This window comes from Platalea leucorodia (genome assembly GCF_965183815.1).
Source record: "Platalea leucorodia genome assembly, chromosome: 5".
In the NCBI taxonomy this organism is placed as follows: Eukaryota; Metazoa; Chordata; class Aves; order Pelecaniformes; family Threskiornithidae; genus Platalea; species Platalea leucorodia.
The window spans coordinates 64901324-64927777 of record NC_138827.1 but is presented as its reverse complement, the minus strand read 5'-3'; positions in this window follow the sequence as shown (position 1 = coordinate 64927777).

The following is a 26454-nucleotide window of genomic DNA, read 5'->3' as shown; positions in this document are numbered from 1 at the left end:
TCACTGAGGTTGTTTATAGCTCAGCAGGATTTGGTTCAGTCTAAATAGAAGCAACACTTATTTACTTTACTGCATGTCAATATCTTTTTGTTGTAATTGTAGCACTGCTGAAGTCATCCGAGTTATGATAAGAGAAAGCTTGTTCTATGTCTCCATGTCATTTCAGTATAACACGGGTCTGTATTTTATTTCTAATAGTACCAGTGCATCTCAGTACCTTTTGCAAGAAGCCCGTTTCCTTGCTTAGAAATCAGCTGTACCAACACTGCTCTGCTGTGCTTGGAGAGGAAGGCTAAAGACTGACTGTCTCTAAGGGAGAAAGAAGAATTCCCCAAGAGGGAAGAACTTCACAGTTTCTGTTATAGACGGGAATATGTAGCACTACTCACCTGTACTGGTTGGATTTTGTGTCTTTCAGACATTTCAGAGACATGTTCAGCGCTAGTGGAGAGTGGAATTTGGATTTCAGTAATTTAATAGTCTGACCCAGATTCGTTTGTGTGTGTGTGACCCACTGCCTTCGGTCAGCACATGTGGGCATATGAAAATTTATGTAAAACAAGCTTGCAAGATTCAAAGCTGACATTTGGTTATTTCACAGCTGTCAATATGAAGTAGGCATTTTGTAGCAGTAGAAATTGACTTGAAATGAATAAAAATGACCTAGCTTTAAGCTTATAAAAATTAATTTATTATTGAGGCATTGCTTAAAAAATTTCTCATGTTTGACACATGATTAGGTGCTGGAAGAAGCAAGTTCTCTTACATAAACATTATTATATGCTATTTGCAGGTTTGGGGTTTGTTTGTTTGTGTGTTTGTTTGTTTGTTTAATTTTTAGTTGACAGTACACTGCCTGAAAAAATAAGTGGCTCACCACTGTAAGCCAACAGGGAGTCAAAGCTCTCATTCACATTATTGTCAAATGCAGTGGAAAAGCAAACCCCCTACAAAGTGACTTCTTGGTAGAGGATTGTGCCAGGCTCCTGATTTCAGTACATAGGCTCACACAGTTATTTTCTTTGGCCTGCCAAAGTTAGATTTGAAGTGGCATGGAAGAATGGTTCAAGGAAATGAAAGTATAATTGTTCTGTCAATTATATTTCTGACTCTGGCAATCACATGCACATTGTAAGAAGCAAGTTCTTCAGTCCGTTTCATTATTTTTCTGTTTTGTTTTCTTCCTGGGAAGGAATAAGGATGTCTCATTTGCATAATTCACTATAAGGAAGAAATCCACATTTTTAATAGGAAATGGTAAATTCTGAATTAGTTCACTTCATAAACACAAACCAGTAGTCGCTACAAGGTGAGGAAGGAGAAGGTCTTGAGGACTATTTGGCAGAGGACTGCATATGAGATAGTTAAATGTTATTCTTCACAGAACTCCACATCTATGACAGTGACACAATGCTCTCAGGGTAACCCAACACTTAACTCTAACATTTCATAAAAACGATCCATGCCTTTTGAATGAATAATGGGTTCCGATTTAAGGAAGAACAAAGCTCAAAAAAAGAAAAAAATAGAGTGCTTATTGAAGCATTATTTTGGCCAATGTTTTCCTTCACTGAAAATTAGGTTCAAGTAAAGCAATAACAAACTTTCTTTGGAACAGAATGCCTTCCTTTTCCAACATTTCCCTTTTCCAAGGGAATCTGGTTTGTTGCTGTTTTAAAAAAAATACAATTTGATTAATTTGAACTCTGCAAAACAGAAAAAACTTTTAAATGTTTTTCAGCTATCCTTAACCATATGCAGATATTAGAAGACACAATCAAAATAGTTAATAGCAACTTTCCTTTAGAAGACAAAACAAGATTTTGGTGATGACTAAACTGCCTTGGATTAGCAGAAGTTAAGGAAAACCCACAAGCACAGTGGAGTTTCCTTTCTTCCTTGACTTTTCACATTAGAAACACTTCTCTATCAGAATGAAATATCTTTTTAAGCAGCAGAGGCCCAGTCCCTTGACGATGTATTTTCAAAAAGCCGAGTTAAATAATATCAGCAGTACAGAGTAACAAAGATATATTGGAGGTTATAACATGGGCTTGAACACATTCCAGTAGACTAGGGAATGAATCCTTTCCTCGGGTCATTTCAAGCCTACCATGACACTGCAAAGGTGGTGGAATGGACACTGGAAGCTCTGCAGAGCTTTGCCTGAATCTCACCGTAAACACAAATATGTTTGCTTGTATTGTCTTCTTTTTATAGTCTAGGTGTAGGAGTCTGCTTATGTTTTCTCACATTAGTTCACCTTAATTTTTGCCATTGACCTCAACAAACGTATTTTTGGTTTAACACTTTGCAGGGCTTACACTTCGGGGCAGGGGGGAACTGGGCAAGAGGGAGATTAAACTGCGTAAACAGAAATAAACCATCCTAATTTTGTTCAGGTCGTTGCAGAAAATTATCCTGTGCTTCAGCAAGTGCTATTTGTGCATTTAGTTTCCAATGGTACGGTCCCAGCACACCAAGTATTGGTTTGCAACTTGAGAAACTCTGATTATAATAAACCTAACTGAATTCAATGTTTATTACAAGATACTGTGCCTTGCACTGGTCCCACTCTGATCTTCTGTAATTCACTAAGATCACCTCCTTGGACCTCAGGAAAAGGCTTTGTTCTACTGTGTGGTAATACCTGATACACTTGATCTGAATGGAGACTTCAAACTGTTTTCTCATACAAATGACTAAAAGCTAAATAAAAATATCACATATTTTCTCCCATTTTCTTGTTTTCCTTTTGTTCTTCAAAGGCATTATCTAAATATCCACTAGTTCAGATACTCTAAAACAATAACATGATTTAAGACTATATAGCTCAATGTAGTTTCATTGCTGAGTTCATTAGTGAATTAGTTTAACTGGCAATGAACAAAATTCTAAACAAGTAATTCCTAAAATTAATAGCAGGAAGATTAAATATATAGAGTATCATAAGAACTTCAAGTTCTTAAACTTGGAAGTGCCACTTACTTCTCCCCTGCCATTAGTTGCATATGCCAAGGGCCTCATTTGGATTAACTTCAGCTCTATAATGCATCCGCAACATTAGCTGCCTCAGCCAGACCGATGAACCACTCGGCTTTATTAAGTTTCTTAGCCATTTCCCAAAACTTGCTACTTAGTCTTTTGACAACTGTTCTCATTGCTATAAAAATAGGTCATGCAATTTGTTAATACATAACATTTCCTGCTCATTTTCAATTCTGTACTCTTGGGATTCGCAGGTGAGGAACTCACGTTACAGGTCACGGACCATTACCATGGTGGAACCCTCCATGCAGCATGAGACCATGCATGGAGATCACTGTACAGGGCTCGTGAAAATTTCATTAGGCAACACTATAGGAAGTCTAACTGTAGTTTGGAGTAATTTTAACTGCCAGTTAAAATCTCTTCCCATTACTACCCAAGACTGCCAAGAATTTCTGCTTGACCATCCCCAAAGAAATTATTCTTATGCTTTCTGGACCAGAGCCAAGCATCAAGAATCAAAGCCCCAAATCTTCCTCATTCTCTACCTTTCCTTACTAAATAAAGATGAAAAACAGCAGTCTTGGTTTTACTAGTGCAAATTCTTATTTGTTCCGAAATTGTTTGAATGCAGCAGGAGCTTATCATGTGGCAGTAAAATGCCTCTTGACCACTGGCTTCCATATTTCTTCCTACCTTTTGCAGTTCAAATTTGTGTTGAGTTTCATAAGCCTGACATCACATACAACTACATTGTTATTGACAACAATGTTTTATGGGTGAGAGGGAGCTCTCTTTTAGTTGTTTTTGCCCAGTTTCTGTCTGCCATGGAAAATGGACATGAACGAGAGACCCCTGTATTACCTACCTACTCTTGTTAACAGAATAAATCTGTGCTTCCTTTTCCTCAAAAACCTCACTGAAAATATCCCTTTTTCATGTCCCTCATACTTTTAGTGATTAGGCAGAATTTACCGAGATTTTTCTCGTGATACCTAACATGTTTATGTCCTGAAAAAACTCTGCAGAAAACAAGAGAGAAGTACAAAGAAGACAAGGAGAAACACCATTGGAAATGTTTTCCAGCTCCCCAAGTGTCGTGGTTTAACCCCAGCTGGCAACGAAGCACCACACAGCCGCTCGCTCACTCCCCACCCATGGGATGGGGGAGAGAATCGGAAGGGTAACAGTGAGAAAACTCATGGGTTGAGATAAAGACAGTTTAATAGGCAAAGCAAAAGCCACATATGCAAGCAAAGCAAAGCAAGGAATTCATTCACTACTTCCCATCAGCAGGCAGGTGTTCAGCCATCTCCAGGAAAGCAGGGCTCCATCATACGTAACGGTTATTTGGGAAGACAAATGCCAACACTCTAAACGTCCCCCCCTCTCTTCTTCTTCCCCCAGCTTTATATGCTGAGCATGACGTCATATGGTGTGGAATAGCCCTTTGGTCAGTTGGGGCCAGCTGTCCCAGCTGTGTCTCCTCCCGACTTCTTGCGCACCCCCAGCCTCCTCGCTGGTGGGGTGGGGTGAGAAGTAGAAAAGGCCTTGACTCTGCGTAAGCACTGCTCAGCAGTAACTAAATCATCCCTCTATGATCAAGGCTGTTTTCAGCACAAATTCAAAACATAGCCCCGTACTAGCTACTATGAAGAAAATTAACTCTATCCCAGCCAAAACCAGGACACCAGGTCTCATTTAAATTATTTGCCTTCTCATTGCTTGAGACAACTTTGCCCATTCCATGAAAAAATCTCAGAGATCACTTTGACTTTAGCAGCAACTTTCCTAAAGCTTTCTTATCACTGCTGTTATTTTAAATCTTAACAAGTAGCTGAAATCTAATGCCTTTCCCTCCACTAATATAAAACCCACAATTATCTGCCAGTTGGTTTAAGGATTTAACATTCTTATGAAGGCTTTCCTGTCAACTTTTCACATTACGTTTGAAAATTAAACCCCTCAAAAAAAAAAATATAAATATAGCCTTATCACCTTCTGCAATGAAGTCAAATGATACAAATTGTTTTCTTGCCATCCTTTTTGCACAAATAAATAGACTGGAGTTCACAGCTCTGTTTCCAGTTCTCCTTTGACACAGGCAGTGCCTGAGACTTACCAGCTGGAAGTCTGCCAGAGCTTTGAACTGTTCCTTCTCCTTCTTCTGGCTTGGTGAGTCAGCACTTGCTATTAAAGGTAAAGAATTACAGAAAAGGTTGTTTTCTTCAAAGTGTGAGAAGGAGGCAGGGGGGCTGTAGGTTTTTGGCTTGTTAGCTTTGGTTTTTCTTTTGTTGTTTTTTTGGGGTGGGTTTTTTTTGGGGCGGGAAGGGGGATGTTTGTTTTGGTTTGGGGGTTTTTTTGTTGGTTTTTTTTGTGGTTTGGGTTTTGTTTTTTTGGGTTTTGTTGTCGTTGTTGGTTTTTTTGGTTGTTTTTTTTTTATATACACAATAAGAAAATGAATATTTATCCCTTGAACTGATGTCTCTGACCTCCCTTGGGCTCCCTGGCCTTTTTGTTTATTTCTCTTTAGACAAAGAGTATGTGCAATATTAGATAAGAAAGGGGAGAAAGGAACTGACAAAAATTGACACTTTTTCAAGAAAATCCAATAAACAGGCATCTATAATGCAGACATTTCTGAGCCACCTTGTTGAGCACCATTAAATTCACCTTTGTGCTGCAAATCCACCATACCAAAACACCTGAGACATGCCAGCAAACTGAACCACAAAGGAGTTTCTGTCAACATACCCAAGCCTCTGAAAACTAGCCTAGTGACTGTTATTTATATTTAAAATCTTTGACAGACACAAAACAAACTTATGTGGTGCAATATATGCAAATGTGCTATCAAATACTGGTGCCTTTCAGATTTCAAAGCATGTATATTCTTGTGCTGTTTTCCACATAATCTGGCCTCAAATAAAGGCATCAGTAATTTTGACTTGATTACACTATAATTATTCAAATATCTTTAATTTTATACTCTGGACTAATTTCCATATCCATTGTTATCATTAAAAGAGATTGTTATAGATAATGTATCTCATGTATTTCCCCTAATTGAAAAATGCAGTTCTTGAACAATAACAGTTATGACAACAACAATCCTGTCTAAAGGCTACTTTGGCAATATAGCTGTAATTATTGCAAACACAAACTATGGCAAGCCACCATAATTAATAGCAGAGCAGAAGGACAAGCTGCCGACAGTTAACTTTGTCCTTTTTGCCTAGTTTCTGTTTCTTCGCTATGATCCAATAGACAATGTTGGAACTTCGCCAGGGAGCTCACAAAGTGAACTTATTATTTATAAAACTCTGTAATATCTAGGCTGTATCCCAAGTAAATGTAGTGTAATTGTCTTGCACTGAAGACCCTCTGGAACCAGAACCCCCCCAGCTGGACCATCCAGCAATCGGTAACACCCAGCACAGCCCTGAGTCATGGTGCAGCGTCATCTTCTCTATTAAAAGGTATGCTTTTCCCAAATAACCTTTCTTGTTGGCTGATTCTTGCTGGATATGGCAAGTGAGGAGAGGTAGAACAATTCACCAGAAAAAGTGCCGCTAGGGCAAACGAAGATAAGAGTTACTTCTTCCCAGATCTCCCCCCAAACTGGAAAGAGAACCAAGAGGGAAAATGTCAGACGAAAAGAATGCATGGAAAAGATAACGGTTAAAAAATGGAGACTGAGACAATAAAAGAAATAGCAGAAAAGGAGACAAGAAAATAAAAGAAGGGGGAAATTAACTGTGAGAAAAGGAGCCACATGCTGAGAAGAGGAAAACCAAAGGATAGTCAGAGACATAAAAGAGTGCAGATGCACAAATTTCATATTTGCCAAACACCAACACAGCTCTGAGGAAGAGGTTCAGGTGCCATGTACCGGAATAAAAGAGAGGATGGAAATACCAAATGAAATTATGAAAATGAGAAGAAAAACCAGTGTGAATAAAGAGCAGCATTAAGATTAAAAGCTCTTCAGGGGAAATATTGCCTTTTTATTGTGTGCTTTTGCAGAAGTCAGTAGAATAAGATTTCTAGCATAACTCTTTTCTCCAAGTGCCACTTCAGTACAAATAATTAATAACAATAACAGTCAAAATAATTCATAAGACTAATGACTTTACAAATTATTTTGTGCAGTTCTCAAGGGTAAGTGCTGCTTTCCCTCAACTCACTACCCAAAAATCACCAGCAAATCTAGCTGCTTCCTTTGACAGCTCATCTTATCTTTCTCCTTTCCTTATTTCAGCTTGAATTATGGGCCAATTAATATCCTTTCTACCTTATAAGTGAAGCCAAAGAAACCCCCTACAGTTAGCTCTGTGCTGAAGCTGACTGCGTGTTGTGTTGAATTTGTAATGAAAACCTTTCTGCTGGCACTCAGCACTGCTTTTTCAAAGCCAAGTATTTTGGATAGGTACATAACAAATGCTGGATTTGTCAGATTTCTGGAACATTGGCGTTTTACCATGGATATTGCAGTGTCTGATTACCACACTACAGTGTTAATATCTCTTTTTAAATGTATGCTCTCAAGAAAATGAGTTTCTCTAAAATCACATTTGATCATTAACTTATACTTACAAAATATGGCCCAGTTCCAACAGAGCCGACTCGCTCTTCCTTTCATACTGATGTTCTTCTCTTCCATTACATACACTGGGTTGATTTTTTAGCAAGAACAAAACCACAGAGAATGAAAGCCCAAAAACTATTATCTGGTCTGGTTGCAGACATGAGCCATGCTCCAAGCTGTCTGGATGCAATTCCACTCCAGTCTAGATGCGTGCATCCATGGCTTCCAGCACATGCCAACAGCCCCACCTTCATCAGATGCACCTGCAGTCTGCGGTGCTCTGCCAAGGTCCATCCAGTAGCACTGCATTTCTAGCAGTGAGCTGTCAGCTGAACATGGGAATGATCCTATACATCCACTATCCACTGCATTTGTCCATGTTCTAGCTATCCAATAGCACTCTATGTTGTGAGAAAAGGGAGAATCGGATAACCTTAGCGTTGAAAGACTTTTGTTATCTTTCTGTGAGCTCCTTCTAGTTTCTTACTATCTTGATTTCTAAGTGAAAATATTCTCCAGGTGCAGTTTCTCAAAAAAAAAACCAAAACTAAACCAACCCAAACACCAGAACATATCATCACTTCCTCTTATAGCCCTTTTGAAGTAAAGTAAGTGGACTAGCAAGGATTTCTCTTTCTTTACAGTCATGCCACTATTGTGCATGTGAACGACTATCTTCCCAAATGCCAGTTGTGAAATAGCACTGTTGTGTTTGATCAGTGCAATTTTAATTTCTGTAGATTAAATAATTGTAGTTGAAATAGAATCAACACAGATTAAAAGGCAGGCAGGCTGTTAGAGTGATCTCCAGGATCCTTCTCCATAGTTCTCTCCATCCTTCCTCCGTTGTTACCTATTGACTAAGATGTAAGATTGAAGGGAAAATGGAAGGCAGTGGAGATTTGTATTTATAAGAATAAGTTATTTTGTTTGCCTGTGCATTTTCCAACGTTGTGGACTCACAATTCTTGAAAAACTGGTGAACATATTTTAAGAGAATACATGAAGAAAAACTAATTCATGTTACCTTTGTACTGGTTTTGCTAATATTTTACCTTTCTGCTAACTGTGACCCCAACGCATATATATAAATATATATATATATATATATATATATATATATAGTAGAGGTTTGGGGGTTTTTTGGCAGAGGTAGAAAGGGATCTGAAATTTCACCGATTCTGTTTATAAGCAGAAGCTGAAAGAATAGATGGGCCATCTATCTGTAGACAACGAGCTTCCTCAATTCATAGAAGTGACTTGAAGAGATTTAGAGGAACGTCACTGTGCTGAAGGTCAGTTGCCACCTCTGCTGTTCTGGGGCCACTGCCACCACAAGAGATTTTTAAACTTAAATGCATGCATTTAAGTCACAGATTCATTATTTCTAAATAAAACCTCACCACTATCTCAAAGAACCCATTTTTGTGGTAGCAGCAGCTACATTGCAATAGTATAAACTTTTACTAGTGTGCATGCTGATCATGTCTCAGCACATTTGAATGAGCAAGGCTCCCCTGTAATTGCAGTTTTGTTATAAATCCAATAAATAATAATGCAACATGAAATTACATTTGCTCTTTATGCTGTCATATCACGTCATAAATTCATATGGAATCATTTGTCTAGTCTCAAACTAAAGGACCCAGTCAGCAAGCCACTCTCCAGTTTTTCCTCCTGTGTTTCTAAATAGTGTTCCTTAATACTGTTGGGAGAGCTAAAAATGAGCTGGGGCAGGCGGGGAGTGTGTTGCCTAGGAGGCAAAATATCCTCACATGTTCATAAAAATAAGTGAAAACAACAAATCTGCATCAACTTTCCTTAAATAACAGCAGTCACACAATGTCAGGCAGCAGTACTCACAGAGACAGCTGGTCCTTATTGAAATAAGGAGGGGAAAGACGAGAAAACAGAAATCAGCATCCTTGAGTACTGATGTGGTTCGTTTTGTAAATTGTAAATGTCTCTAAATAGGTCCTACAATGTGGGACACAGATTCAGACAAACCTATGATAGAAAAGCATTTCCAACTTTTCCTACATCAAGAGAAAATATGATTTGTAGCAGCTTCTGGCAGTATTACCAGGAGCTAGTACCAGTTATATCCAGCAAGTAATTTATAGCTTAGCCAGACTGACACTTCAAGGAGCACCTTTCAGCAACAGGGAGGAACTGATCAGTTCGAAGAATATTCTTAACACTGGAGCCTCTTCCTCACTTTCAAAACTACTTTTTGATGTAGGCCCCCAGTGCATGATTGATCTGACACTAGGTCCCAACAGTCCTTGACAGCCTCCCACCTCTACTGCAGGCAGCAAGCAGCCTGTTGTCCGCTCTTCAGAGATTCAGCAATTAACAATTCATTTTATCATGCAATATTAACAGCTGTAATAACAAAGCCAACCTGAGCAGCAGCAATATGAATAACAACAAAGGAAAAAACAAAACCTGCAACACTCGGAAGACAATTAAAAGGAGCTGGTTTCTTCAGAAAAGTGGAATTTGGTTATTCAGGGATGAAAACAGGGAGAAGAAAGGAGAACGGCTGGAGCCAGAAGAGCTGCCTCCCCATGTTGGTTCTGGGCTGAGAAGACACAGCTGGTTTGACTTCTTTGAAACCAAATACCAAAACACATTTGCATTCAAGGCAAAACAGGTGCGCGTACCAATCCTGCAGCTCCCCATACACATCGCATTTCCCAGCCATGGTAAAGGTGCCATGTACAGAGACCACCACCTTTACCCAACCCCTGGGGCGGCCTCACTGGCAGCGAGGTTGCCAAAAGGACCTGTTAGGAAAAAAAGAAAGTGGGAGTAAAAGAGCTTGGCTGGTTGGCTCAATAGATGGGATCACTTGATCTGTAAGCAAAAATCACAAGGAGGAAGGGTCTGAATATGCCACAGAAGGTCACAAAAGTTTCACTTGTCCCTTGGTTTCTATTGCAACTACATCAACATTTTTCTTTCTGAGTTTGGCAAAGGTTTTAATAAACTATTGATAGGGCAGGATATTTCAGGCAGTTATGTCTTCAGGCTGATACAGCCAGAGGCCTGAACTGGGGAAGAAGTGGCTGACCATTCTCCAATCCAACAAATGCCAGCAACAGGAGAGATGAACTCCTCAGTGGAACAAAAGACACAAAAACAGGGGGTTAATTTTACATATAGATATAAATATAGGATCGCACAGCTGCAGGTACAGAACTGCCCTTTATCAAAATACAGCTGTCCGATTTCCTCAGCCCACTGCAGAGCTCTACAGGCGTTCTTGACTTGTTTCACATCCTGAACTCCTCCTGGAAATTATGCATGCAGACCAAACGCTGAACTGAATGCAAGCGATCTGCATTGCAGATAAGGGAGCTAAAAGATATGTTTGGGAAGGAAAAGTTTAACTGATTGGCTAAATTACTTGACTTAAATACTTGTCTCCAAAGATTATATTATTTAATTCTGTTGATATTTGCATGGTGATAGCTGGGTTTTATGCTTTAATCTATCTGAATTAAAGTGAATAAAGTGGATGATAAATCTCTCAAAATCAAGCTGGACCTCCTGTCTCACCGATTTTATCTTTCCTTTGGGACTCAATGCTATTTTGATTAGATACTTGCCCTTTTCCCCGAATTCCATATTATACCAAATTCATTACAATGATTGCTGTAATCTGTGTAGCCCTAACTGTAAACCTTTTCAATAAATCTCTTCTGCTTTGTTTCTGCCAGGTTCTGTAACGTCACCAGGACACATAGGAGGGGACAGTCTCAGGCAAGAGCCAGCCCATGAGATCACTTTGCCCATCCGATCCCTGCTCCAGTTCTGGTGGAGTTGAGGAGCCACGTTATCACTCGTGGTGAAGGCCATACGAATGATATAAAGGAAAAGGCCCTGACCCAAGGGAGGAGCAATCATCTTTGAAAAACCTACAGAGATCATAAGAGTAATAACTTACTGCTTTAAGATATATGGAAAAACGACAGTTTCCTGTTGCCTGGGAAGGAAGAAAAAGGGAGGGGGATTTTGTGAATGCAGCAGGTATTTCAGTTAGAAGAAATCAGCTTTATAAAAACCACAGAGTTTCAGAAGAGGAAATCTTAAGATATTTCCCATGAAAAAGTTAGTTAAGATTTATTTAAATAATTCCAAGTTTAACTCCGTTGCCATCAGAAAAGTTATTTAAAATTAGCATTTTTAATCAAATCCTTAAAAAAAGACAGAGGGGGTCCTAGTCCTGCAGCATTGCTCCTTAGTCAAAGCATTCAGAATTCAAATGGGACTATTAAATGCAAAAAGATAAAGAATAATGCACAGCAATTACTTTTGTTCACTGCTTCCAGCTTTGCTTTACAGATATAAAATATACTTAAAACTCTAGCACTTTATTATCTCTAAAGTTACTACTTGTTTATAGTGAAATCCTGGATATGCTTTCCTAACCATAACTGGGGCGTGGTAGAACATTGAGTTCAAGTGACAATGACAGGCTTAAAATTATAAACATAAGATGTTTCATATATAACCAGTGCATAAATTTTATCAGGAAATAATAGGCTGTGTACACCTCCCTCTCCTTTGCTGAACAGATAAATCAACAGTGCTATTCCTAAACCTTAAAACCAAATAGGTAAATAATCTGTTTAATTTTGTAATTAAGAGTTTGCCTGGGGCATTAATACGTGAGACTAAAAGCCTTAATTTCTGAGTATTAGAAGAGTTATAAGTAGCACAACTCTGCAAGCCTCTGACTTGGTTGTACTTTTCCCGACTAACTTTAATCAATTGCAGCAGTCACTGATCCATGTTCATTGCACTGCGTGTAAAACAGCAAGTGCCTTTTGCCTCGCTGCAAAGTGTGGGAAGAGGAAAAGAGCCTGTGCGGTAAAGGAGTCCATAAACATCCAGTGGGCTTAAAAAGCAAGAATGCCTGCTGCAGTCATGCTGGATGAGTTGGAAAGCAAGGGTCTGGTAACTGACTGGTCTGTGCTGACTTCCCCAAACAAACATCTTGTGCCCAAATTCCCAGAAGGAGAGTAAAATGAAGCAATTCCTCAAATCATCATTCACAAAAGAGAAATCCAGACCCTCTGCAGCAACTTGTATTTCACAGCCGTGTGGGCATAACACTGACCCAGGAGAAAAAATACGGGGACTGACTGCCAGGCAAGGGGCAAAATGGCAAGGAAAGACAGGACGTGTCCCAAGGAACAACCAAGAAATGAAGGCAGGCTCATTCACACACTGGACAGCCCATTTAGGCACTTCATCTCTATGCTTACTTGCACTGAACACCAAGCATGCCTTTCATCACCTTATTATTCCTTATTATCTTTGCCTCATTTTGCTGTGTGAGAGGAAGATGGTCACCTGGTTAAGTATTGCTAAAGCTCCAGCCATACTGCATTTCTATTTGCAGATCTTCCAAGGAAGAAGAAACCAGATGCTTGGTGGAAGGGAGTACTCCTGTCTGTTCTTGAAGACCACACAGATCAGCCACCTTTGACATAAATTCTAGTGTTGCTTCTAGCCTAGAAGACAAAACAGAAGGAAAGAAAATGGTGACTTGCCTTATTAAAGAAGGACTGACTTAAGAGATTTATCAGATTTTGATCACTGGAGCATCAGGTATTGATTCTATCTTTATGCAGACAAGAAACAATCAATGGGCTTCAGGATTTGACTCTAATAATATTTAGAAGGGCATTGGTTGGTTTTTTTAAGTATTTTCATAGTTTTCCTAAGAATTCCAGTGTTACGGACTACTGCCTCTTTGCAACAATTGTGGAAGATCTTATTCTCTGAATCAATCAGACCCTCAACATCTCCAATCAAAAAGTCATTACACTGTATTGCTGTAGCACTCTGCTCCTCACCAAGGATTAATAGCTTGGACAAAGCCTTGTGCTAATGCAATTACAGAGTTTCCAGTTTAGATGAGGTCTGCATCTGAATGGCTTAAAATGCAAGCAGGGTGTAGCTGAAAAAAAGACCATATACGTCTTAAAGGTACTACAAATGTAAATTAGTTATAAGTACAAAAAAAGCTAGGGAAGACTCATTTTTCTTTTGCTTTCGTATGTTTTATTAATCAGGACCAGTCTAGCAGGGAAGCACTTTCAGAAAGCATATCAGTCAGCAAATCTGACATTGCCTCTCAGTGAAAGACCAGGTTGATGTTATGTTGCAAATTAACCTCCAGTATGGCAAATGAGAAACACCCCAACTCAAAAATAGTCACAGAATTAAAGGCTGAAGAATGGTTCAAAACTCAGTAACATCACGTATTCTGTAACAGCCCACAAGACGTGACAGGTGTGCTACTCTGTGCCCTCGTAATGTCTGTGCCACAGTGAGACTTTCCAGCTAAGACACATCATACTCCGTGACTTGTCACTCACAACCAGAGGAGTTGCATCAGTGCTTGCTAAACTAAAAGATTTCTACAAAATGACAATCAGAGCTATATTTCCTCCTACAAGAACTAAGCTCGCCACTTCTTCCATGCTTCCACCCCACAACGGCCTAAAAAGTCTTTGAACTCTGGATGTGAACTTGGATCCCAGTACTCACATTTGTTAAAATAAACACTAAGTGGCCTACGGCTGATTTACCACCAAAATCCAGCAGGCACAAGAAAGCAGGTATGTCGGTATTAAATTGAACCTGATTGCATTTCCCTGGGTTGCCCAGAAGCATTTCACTCACATTAGCGCTGCATTCAGGAGCCCACAAAAGGGTGAGTTAGAAACACAATTTTAAGAGATTTAAAATATTTATAGACTGCGGTTTCATGAGTACAATAAAACCTATTGCACTTTTGGGGCATCTCCATTGTTCGGGTCTTCAGCTCTGTGAGGAGTTTTCCATTATTAACAGGAGATGGGCAAGTAATTTAATGGTTCTTTTAAACACTATGAGGAAATTGTTGAAGCAAGCCCATATAATCCTGGAAGGAATTTGTGCATGTTCTACTAGATACAGTTTGACTCTTATCTCCAAAGATGACATGATTTTCTCCTTAACTCATCACTTCTGGCTCTCGGAGCTAAATTTGTGTAACTTACTCAGAAATGGAGTAAAAGAGAACATAGAAGAAGCATCTGCTGCAAGGGATTTAAGCCTCTGTAGAGCTCTACAACTTCTCTTGATTCCTCAGTGTGCATTTTTTAACATCACAGCCTCTCAGAAGTTTTGACAAACTGGTGGGCACATTTTAAGAGCATCACAGAAAGAAAACTAATCCATATCGTCTTTGCACTGCTCTCTTACCAAGATTTTTCTGTTACTGTGATTTCTGCTAATTGTGTGTATATACACACACATATGCAGGGATTTTTTCATTTGTTTGGGGTTTTTTGAGTGAGAGTTGTAAAGAGGCCTGTGATGTGATCAACTGTTCATAACCAGAAGTGATATCTCAGGCTAATCTGTAGAAAGTTGGTCAACAGCATTTTGGCCTGCCATTTCCAACACCAAATTAACCCTTGGGTTTTGTATGAGAAGGGCAGCATCAAGAACAAATAGGCAGACCATTTATCTATCTGTGCAAAAAGCAGTCTTCTAATTAATTGCAATTAATTAAGTGGAAATATAGAGATGTCTTGTCTGGCACTGATTATTAACATCAGGAAATTACTGTTTGGGGGTAGAAAGTAACTGGTTTTAAACCACCAACTGATTTTAAACTGCAAATATACTATACTAGGAACTGACTTACTCTCCGATGGACACAGCTTTAAGAAACTCTTCTTTCTTCTTTCAGGAGGCAAACGTGCTAAATGCCACTTTGTCAGATGCTGTGATAGTCATGGGTGACAAAGACTGCACTTCTCCATTTACAGGGATTAAGCAAAGTCATTGCTTCCCTAAAAATTCAGTTCTGTTTTCAGAAGTGTTTGTAAGGACAGGGGAGGTATTACAGAAATGCATATCAAATTCAACTGATTTCTTTAGCAAAAAAAATACAGAACCTGTATATTCCTATTTCTAAAATTCAATTTTTTTAAAATGTTAGCTTCAGATCAGAGCATATAAAATTACTTCATTTCAACCCAAAGGAAACTAAGCATTTCTGTAGCTAAAAAAAGCACATTGCACCATCTGCTGGACACTTTTTAAACCAAGTTCTGAAAAAGAAACCACTGTCCACAGGTACAGGGCTGCTTATTTTACACCCTGAACTCAGGCAGAAGCACCGTGTCAAAATGCAGTAATTGCAAGCATGTAAAATCATTCCGAGATTCAAGATTTCTGCTAAAAGTGAAGCTGGAGTTTACCAACATCAAGGGTAACACTTCTCAGCACTTTCTGTTTTGATATGACAGCCTGGTAAAAAGAAGGATGAGCAAGCTCTCCAAACCACATTCAGCCATGCATCTGCAAAGCAGAAGACTGGCTTGCAGCAGGCTTTTTTTTTTTTTTTTTTCTTTCTTCTTTTTTTGGGGGGAAAAGGCAATTGCCATACTTCCAACTGCTGCAAACATTTCCCCACCTCTGACAGGTTTGTACATGCAGCTCGTACCAACTGGCAGTGTATCTAGTAGATGGCAGATGTAAACAATTTTTGCATAGGTTTTAAAATTGGAAATTGTTAAAATCTAGGGGGTTAGGAAATCAATTTTACAAGTTCACTGGCAGGTCTAGAAGAATTTATATAAACTTTTAGTATGATTGTGTCACAAAAAATCCTGGCTCCTAAGGAAAAAAAGAAATACCCTCAAGCTTTGCAGATAACTTGAATCCTGACAGGATCCTGAATGTGAATCCTAAGCAGGTTATTTGGCTATACAGCCTAACTCCAGGATTAAAACCACCACTGTCATGGAGATTATTTTGATTTTGCCAGATAAAAATTCAGCTGATTTCTAGTCCATATTTTGATGTTGGTTTTAACCAGAAAAACCCTACATGGCTCAAAACTCCCAGTCCTGACAGTGATACACTACATCAAACCATCCAAAATGCCCAAACATCTTATTTTAAAAAGGACAGAAGAGAAGAAGGGGAGGAGAAGTAGTTCTATACTTTTACATTTAAATTTATCTGGCTGTTCCATTTTGGTTAGCAGATTATTTCAGACACAACTTTTCAGCTGACAGAAGCAATGAATGCACTTTGAATTCCATAAAAACGTGCCTATCACCTGCTTGTTCATTTTATGCCTTTTCTGTCCCTGAATGCTTTCTCAGCAAGCCTGAAAAGACATGAGGAAAGTTTAGTTACTATATTCACAGGGTTTACATTTAAATTTGGTTTAGGCATCACAGAAGTTGATGTTACAGATAAAGCAGAGATGGTTGGCATGTTTGGAATTTCACAGAATCATAGAATCGTTTAGGTTGGAAAAGACCTTTAAGATCATCAAGTCCAACCATTAACCCAGCACTGCCAAGTCCACCACTAAACCATGTCCCTAAGCACTAAATCTACCCGTCTTATAAATACCTCTAGGGATGGGGACTCAACCACTTCCCTGGGCAGCCTGTTCCAGTGCCTGACCACCCTTTCAGGGAAGAAGTTTTTCCTAATATCCAACCTAAACCTCCCCTGGTGCAGCTTGAGGCCGTTTCCTCTCGTCCTATCACTTGTTACTAAGGAGAAGAGACCGACCCCCACCTCGCTACAACCTCCTTTCAGGCAGTTGTAGAGAGCAATAAGGTCTCCCCTCAGCATCCTCTTCTCCAGGCTAAACAACCCCAGCTCCCTCAGCCGCTCCTCATAGGACTTGTGCTCCAGACCCTTCACCAGCTTCATTTTCCTTCTCTGGACACGCTCCAGCACCTCAATGTCCTTCTTGTAGTGAGGGGCCCAAAACTGAACACAGTACTCGAGGTGCAGCCTCACCAATGCTGAGTACACGGGGACGATCACCTCCCTGGTCCTGCTGGCCACACCATTCCTGATACAAGCCAGGATGCTATTGGCCTTCTTGGTCACCTGGGCACACTGCTGGCTCATATTTAGCTGGCTGTCAACCAACACTCCCAGGTCCTTTTCCACCGGGCAGCTCTCCAGCCACTCTTCCCCCAGCCTGTAGCGTTGCATGGGGTTGTTGTGACCCAAGTGCAGGACCCGGCACTGAGCCTTGTTGAACCTCATACAGTTGGCCTCGGCCCATGGATCCAGCCTGTCCAGGTCCCTCTGTAGGGCCTTCCTACCCTCCAGCAGATCGACACTCCCACCCAACTTGGTGTCGTCTGCAAACTTACTGAGGGTGCACTCGATCCCCTCGTCCAGATCATTGATAAAGATATTGAACAGAACTGGCCCCAGTACTGAGCCCTGGGGAACACCACTTGTGACCGGCCACCAGCTGGATTTAACTCCATTCACCACAACTCTTTGGGCCTGGCCATCCAGCCAGTTTTTTACCCAGCAAAGAGTACACTCATCCAAGCCATGGGCAGCCAGTTTCTCCAGGAGAATGCTGTGGGAAATGGTGCCAAAGGCCTTAATTAAGTCCAGGAAGACAACATCCACAGCCTTTCCCTCATCCACTAAGGGGGTCACCTTGTCATAGAAGGGGATCAGGTTAGTCAAGCAGGACCTGCTGCCTTTCATAAACCCATGCTGACTGGGCCTGACCCCCTGGTTGTCCCCTATGTGCCACGTGATGGCACTCAGGATGATCTGCTCTATAACCTTCCCCGGCACCAAGGTCAGACTGACAGGTCTGTAGTTCCCCGGATCCTCCTTCCGGCCCTTCCTTTAACATTTCTTCATGCAACATTTCTTCCTTTTATTTGTCTTTCTTGTCCCTAACCTGGTGGTGAGGGACTCAAAGTCAGTTTCTGCTCAAGCACCCTGTTTTTCTCCTTCTAGACTATGTAGAAGTCACATTTTCATCAAAACTACAGGCATAAAACTCAATAGCTCTGTATACTACTGGCCAAATAAATAATTGAACAGTGCTAAGTAATACCTTACAACATTTTCCAATGACAGTAGTACCCAAAAGCTACATTTGCTTTGTTCTTGGTGAGAGGGGCTCTGAATGGGGAGAAGAGCATCCTGCCTGGCAATCCCAGGCTATTCTAGAAGATATCACTGAAAATATCATCTTCCAGCACCAGCCTGCAATTTTACTCACCTACAATTCAGCTGACACCATTGCCCTGAATTCCTCCTCCTTGTTACAGATTAAAATGGCTGAAGTCAAACATGACATACTACGCTATTTCAAAAATCTGTTTGGGAATTCAAAACCCAGGGACAACTGGACTCTGCAATAGCTCTTATGCCCTACTGACACTTTAATATCCTTTCCTCCCTCCAGTCTCAGCAGTAACACCAGGTTTAAAACATTTCTGTATTTTTAATGTAGTTGACTGATTTCTGCTGAGTGTCTTTGCCCTCTCCTCCTCCAGTCGCAGCAAGTTCACAGGCAGAGAAAGAGAAGTTAAAGCAAGAAACATCCAGGAAAAACTGAAATCCTAGCTCACTCTGCTTCATGCAGACAAGGCAGGCATGAAAATCATCCTGAAAATTCAAATTTCCATAATTTTTCAAGTGCCCCCTTGAGAAACTCCCTAGTAATCAAATTGTTCCTTGATCTGCTGGAGCTTATTAAGAAACACCTCTGTAAGCAGAAACAAGACCTCTTTGCCAACTGTTTTATCTCAGTGGAGAATTTGTTGGGTACAGGTCCTAATTGGCTTCTCCATAATCTAGTCCTGACACCGGCTGCATATATGGAGAGGTCTCCAGAGGCTGAAAAACTCTACTGCTGTTGCAAGCATAAAACAGCTTCCAGGGTTTGCAAGGCTGAGGGCACTCAGAAGGGATTTAGACATCCAACCGAAATTGTACAGCAATGAATCAGCAGTAAGTGCAGGACCTCTAGGAAATTAACTGGATAGAAATATGAATGATTATCATTTCAAGCATCTTTTATCCTGACATACCTTATGTGTATATCAGAATACATGGGTACAGCTTAGACACTAATATGATCCAGGTAGAAATCATAGCCAGACAGAATAAAATATGAAGTAGTTTTGGCTTCTGTGAGCTGACAAAGCATCGGTAAGTACTCAGCTGGGAGGCTGGAGAACTGGGCTCCCCATTCCCGCTAATGACTTCATGCCCTAAACCAAAAGTATTAAGTACACAATGTATTTCATTAGAATAGACATCGTTGTGGATATGGGTGTAAAAAGCCCCACTTGACTCTCAGCATGCAGTGCTGTTGCCAGCAAACAAATTTAGAGCTAACGATAATGGGGGAATACACAGAATTACAGCTCTACTGCACATAAATGCATCCCTAACTGCCCAGGAGAGACCCAAGTACCAAACACTGCCCATCTACCTGGAAAAAAAGATATTCATTTTCTCTCGCATTTGCTCTGGCTGCTTGCCAAGAGTTTGCATGCAGTTTCCCCGTGGATTTCCAGACTTTCCAGTCTTCCTATGTTTATATAGATATATTTCTAGTCTCAGTGCACTCAGTAAGGTGATTGGAGTGCGATCAACGCAGACCTGGAGGGGAGCCAACTTCCAGAGGTCACAATACATGCAAAGGTGTTTAAAGATGAAGGATATATACACACACACCACACAGAACTGGTATTCTCAGCAGTGGAAGAAAAATTGCTTGTAAGCTGAATTCTTCTTCCAAAGAAAAATTATACTCAAAGACATCCAAAGACCATTGAAATAATGAAAAAAATCTCAAAGTGATTCCAGAAGGAGATGTACCAAGTGCTCGGTCCCTGTGAAGGAACAGCAGGTTTGGACCCTGTTTCATCGCCAGGGCATGTGTGCATTGCCGCACTCTTGACAGATGGCCAACAACCAGAGCCATTGTTTGAACCCTTTCAGTCATGCTTTGGTTGTCTCTAACCTAGGGGAAGCAGAGCCATAAACATGCTATTACAATAAATCATCTACTGTTTTCATGAGGGAATCTCTACACACAAATAGGCTGACGAATGATGCAGACAGAAGGTCATATCACTACAGCAACATAACTGATGCAATTCCATTTTCCACGCACCAAATGGTAGCTATTTTTTTTGCCAACTCATAGACAATTGGATAAGACACCTTATTCTGTCTTGTAATATAAAGCCATTCCTAATCACTTATCCACTAAAGTATGGTAAAACAATCAATGCAATTAAGATTAATTATTCTGTTAGTGTGAAAAACAGTGTCCCAGAACTTTATATTATAGCTTAGAGAACACCAAAGATAAAAAGCTACTCAAGAATCCTGTCCAGAGGACAAAAACTTCCCTTTTCTCATCCAGCAAAACAAAAAAAAAGAAATAAACCAACTGACTTTCTTCCAGAAATGGCTTCCCATACTGCCATTATTTAATCTTCAAGGTGACCCAGTTTAGGCTGAAAGTACCAAGAGATTACCAGGAGGAAGGAATAAAAATAGCACAGAAATGGTACGTGCTGTTCTCCTGAGACTCACTGTCGTGGTTTCACCCCAGCCGGCAACTAAGCACTACACAGCCACTCACTCACTCCCCCCCAGTGAGACAGGAGAGAGAATCGAAAGAGTAAAAGTGAAAAAACTCATGGGTTGAGATAAAGACAGTTTAATAGGTAAAGCAAAAGCCGCACATGCCAGCGAAGTAAGGAATTCATTCACTACTTCCCATCGGCAGGCAGGTGTTCAGCCATCTCCAGGAAAGCAGGGCTCCATCATGCGTAACGGTTACTTGGGAAGACAAAGGCCATCACTCTAAACATGCCCCCTTCCTCCCCCAGCTTTATATGCTGAGCATGATGTCATATGGTGTGGGATATCCCTTTGGGCAGTTATTCAGGTGGTTCCTGCTATAGCAATTCCTATAACATGAAACTCAGATCATGGGTTACAACAATTTAAAGGTATTTCCATTACAATCTCCACCCCTGGTCCCTTTGGACCAGACCACAGGGTTTAACATTGCAATGAACTCCTCCCCTTGCCCCTGCTCCAGCTTGGACTTATCCATAGACTGCAGTCCCTTAGGGGTGTACTTGCTCCAAGTGGATACTTGTTTATGAGCCACAGTCTCTCCAGGTGTATACCTACTGCGGCATAGACTTACCCACAGCCACAGTCACTTTGAGGTGCACCTGTTCCAGCGTGGCCTTCTCCATGGGCCACAATGCCTTCAGAGATACAGCTGCTCCAGTGTGGCCTTACCCATAGGCACAGTCTCTTCAGAAATAAACCACTCCAACATGGCCGTACCCACGGCTGCAGTCCCTCCAGGGGTGTACCTGCTCTGTCGTGGGCTTGTCCATGGCCACATGCTTTGAGGTGCTCCAGCATGACCTCGTGCACAGCTACTGATGTTTCAAGGTGTACCTGCTGCAGCATGGACTTATCCTTGGGCCACAATCCCTTCAGGGATACACCTGCTGTGGCACAGACATCACCATGGCCACAGACGCTTTGAGATGTACCTGCTCTGACGTGGACTCATTCACAACCACAGATGCTTTGGGGTGTCCTGCTCCTGCATGGACTCATCCACAGGTCACAGTCCCTTCAACTGGAGTTCACACTGGAGTTCCAGCCTGTCCAGTACAGCAGCACAGAAACAGCAGCGATGCCCTGGCCATCTGCCAGCCCAGGCGCATGGCCATTGCTGTAACCAAAACATTCCCAGCCACAGAAGAGTAAGATGACCAGCAGTACAGCAAGCAGTGAAAGCAAAAAGCAGCCACTAACGAGCACTAGACTCTAATATACAGTAAGGCAAGCAAGCCCCATGGCAAGCACAGGAGCCTGCTGATTAATAGCTAAACAGCAATAACAGCTATAAATTCGATCTAGCACATTCCAATCAAACCTGTCATTTTCTTGAACCCTTAGAGCCCCGCAATGGGCACCAAAAAGGACTGTCGTGGTTTAAACCCAGCTGGCAACTAAGCACCACACAGCCGCTCGCTCACTCCCCACCCATGGGATGGGGGAAAGAATCGGAAGGGTAACAGTGAGGAAACTCGTGGGTTGAGATAAAGACAGGTTAACAGGTAAAGCAAAAGCCACATATGCAAGCAAAGCAAAGCAAGGAATTCATTCACTACTTCCCATCGGCAGGCAGGTGTTCAGCCATCTCCAGGAAAGCAGGGCTCCATCATACGTAACGGTTACTTGGGAAGACAAAGGCCATCACTCCGAACGTCCCCCCCTCCCTTCTTCTTCCCCCAGCTTTACATGCTGGGCATGCCATTATATGGTGTGGAATATCCCTTTGGTCAGTTGGGGTCAGCTGTCCTGGCTGTGTCCCTCCCAGCTTCTTGCGCACCCCCAGCCTACTCGCTGGTGGGATGGGGTGAGAAGCAGAAAAGGCCTTGACTCTGCGTAAGCACTGCTCAGCAGTAACTAAATCATCCCTGTATGATCAAGGCTGTTTTCAGCACAAATCCAAAACATAGCCCCATACTAGCTACTATGAAGAAACTTAACTCTATCCCAGCCAAAACCGGCACACTCACGAACACAAAGGACAAGGACAGAATCTTGCTGTCGGCTGAAGCAAAAAAGAGATGAAAGAAGGAAAACAGTAGCAGAATCCAACCCCCCTCCACACTTCAAAGTATAAACTTCCATCCTCCCAAAAAGCCAGGTCTTGTGAACAGATAGATTTTGCTTTCTTTAACAGAAACTCTAGCAGGATTTTAAATTAACCTACAGATTTAAGAAAGTATCATTTTCTATAGTTTTGCTGAAGTGTGGGAAGGAATTATGAATCATTTCAGAAAATTATTAGCATGGTCTGAATTCTTTGTATTCAGATCAGGAAGCTAACATACTAAAAAATGGCCCGAAGAAACCCCTACCCCAGAAACCCTTTCTGTTAAAGCTTACCATTTGTTCTATTTAGAATATCCAGCACAGTTTGCACATAACACATTTTAAATGTACATTAGTGGCGTGTTTGTTTTTTTTTTTTTCCCAAGCATTTTATTTGTGTTCCCAAGGAACACAACCGCCATAGTGGCAATCACTTGTTGAAAGTCTCTTTTCTACCAGAACCACTGATGCCAGGAAGTAGCAACAACTGTGACTTCATCAGTAGTTTAATATCTGGTTTGTTTTGATTTCCAGAAGACTGCCCCTCCTCTAGTATCACAGAGAAGACGACAGAATAGGAAGCCCAAGAGAGAGAGCAGCTGGAAAGAGACCCTTTGTGCTCCTCAAATGTAAGGTGTTTAGTAATTAGAGAAACAAATATTTTTGCTGCTATACATCCAAAAAGGTAGATCAGAATACAAAGGCAATATGGCAAGATCTGGTTTTTACTCTCATTTTTCACCAGCAGCAGCTTGCCTCACCCTCCTGTGCACAACGAGCTCCAGGAAAGGCATATTTGACTCGATCTCCAGCAGTGAAAGAGAGTGCGTGTCGTAAGCTATTGCTCCCACAGATCACCTTACATTATATAATGAGCATAGCAGAATGTGATGATGTCTGGAGTACTTTCATGCACGTGTAGAGGAGTCTCAGTGTTCGGGGGAGCTCTACGTAAATCCCCCAGGGAAAGTCCGATAGAGAGTTACAGCCAAACCCAGCCCTGCCTTAAGCAGCTAGGCTTTGTCCTTCATCTTTAAACACCGCAAGTTTCCTGACCTTGTAGTAGGACCTTGGGAAACCGGTTCCCCTGCAAAATGAGTCTGTGCTGATCACACTCCCACCACCTTAGTGAGCACCCTGCTATGCCCCATATCTAACGGTGTAACCCTGTTGGTGATAGTGCTTCCAGTGCAGGAAAGGTACTGACAGATGGCAGGTTTCTGTATATGTACAGTGCTCTGCCCACTCATTATTTGAACTTCATTTAAAAAATACAGGGGAAAAAATGAATACTTGCCATAGCTACGCCAACAAAATGAGATTTACAAAATGCAGAAAAATGTATGTACTTACCTGCATCTGACTACACTGAAAAGCACTTTGTTTTCTGTGTTAAATGCATTAAAAGATTACAGGCTTGCATTTAGGCATATTGCAGAACTTGCTAGCCAGCATAATCATTCAAGGAGGAGCTTGGAAGGAAACAGTAGGAAATTCTTTCTTTGCTTTCTTTTTGCAGTATTTTTACAAAACAGAAAACAATCCTTTGAGAACATCCTGAAATCCAAGAATAGACATAGCTTCCCTAAGGATCAAATCAGCCTTTAGATATGTACACACCGTTCACTGACTGCTTTTCAGAAATATCTGGGAGAATAACAGCCCTTACTGAGAGGTTTTAACCATGTTGAGACCAGATTTTGCAAAATAGAGTGCAAGTTCAGAGTAAAACCTATTCTGAGATCTAATTCTCCAGATAGTGGGTTTGATTCTCGACTTACTTGCAGCAATAATTCCACAAAAGCCACTTTGCTCCACCGATTTGTGAAACAAGTTCAGAGACTTCAGAACAGGTTTTCAAATAAAGGAATGTAAATCCTGCACACTGCCCTCATTTATACACTGAGTGGAGGATTACAAGAAAGCTTGGTAAGTCAAAGCAGATGAAAGTTCTGCTGTTAAGGAAATTATATTTGCATGAAGCTTTTCATTTGTTTGCGGAATTTCACAGCTATCTAGACCCCAAATATTTTTAATACTGATACATAATGCACATTGAGGGTAGGAAGGCTGAGGTTCAAGGATGTGTTCACAGCTGGCACACACCGACGCTTCCATCCTCCCGTGGTCTTCTACCCCACTTGCTTAAATCATCAACATTAGAAGACAAAAAAGCAGTACATAAAACAGAACATTTCCAAATGGCCACTTTTAGAACAACTGCTGTTGATGAAGCCTGACCCAAATGACCACTTAAAATTAAAATCTGAGTAAGTTGAGTGTAACAGATTGTATTGGGTTTGCACGGCAAGATTTTGGTAGCGGGGGGGCTACAGGGGTGGCTTCTGTGAGAAGCTGCTAGAAGCTTCCCCAATGTCCTATAGAGCCAATGCCAGCCGGCTCCAAGACAGACTCACCACTGGCCAAGGCCAAGCCCATCAGCAACAGTGGTAGCACCTCTGGGATAACATATTTAAGAAGGGGGGGCAGGGAACCTGTGCAACTGCAGCCAGAGAAAGGAGTGAGAATGTGCCAGAGAAACAGCCCTGCAGACACCAAGGTCAGTGAAGAAGGAGAAGGAGGAGGTGCTCCAGGCACTGGAGCAGATTCCCCTGCAGCCCCTGGTGAAGACCATGGTGAGGCAGGCTGTTCTCTGCAGCCCATGGAGGTCCATGGTGGAGCAGATATCCACCTGCAGCCTGTGGAGGATCCCACAGCGGAGCAGGTGGATGCCCGAATGAGGCTGTGACCCCATGGGAAGCCTGCGCTGGAGCAGGCTCCTGGCAGGACCTGTGGACCCGTGGAGAGAGGAGCCCACACTGGAGCAGGTTTGCTGGCAGGACTTGTGACCCCACAGGGGACCCATGCTGCAGCAGTCTGTTCCTGAAGGACTGCACCCCATGGGAAGGGACTCACACTGGAGCAGTTTGTGAGAACTGCAGCCTGTGGGAAGGACTCACGATGGAGAAGTTCATGGAGGACTGTCTCCCGTGGGAGGGACCCCACGCTGGAGCAGGGGAAGAGTGTGAGGAGTCCTCCCCCTGAGGAGGAAGGAGCGGCAGAGACATGTGATGAACTGACCACAACCCCCATTCCCCATCCACCTGCACCGCTGGGGCAGGGAGGAGGTACAGAAAACCAGGAGTGAAGTTGAGCCTGGGAAGAAAGGAGGGTTGGGGGGAAGGTGTTTTAAGATTTAAGTTTTATTTTCTCATTACCTTACTCTGATTTGATTGGCAATAAATTAAGCTAATTTCCCCAAGTTGAGTCTGTTTTGCCTGTGATGGTAATTGGTGAGTGATCTCTCCCTGTCCTTACCTCGACCCACGAGCCTTTCATTATATTTCTCTCCC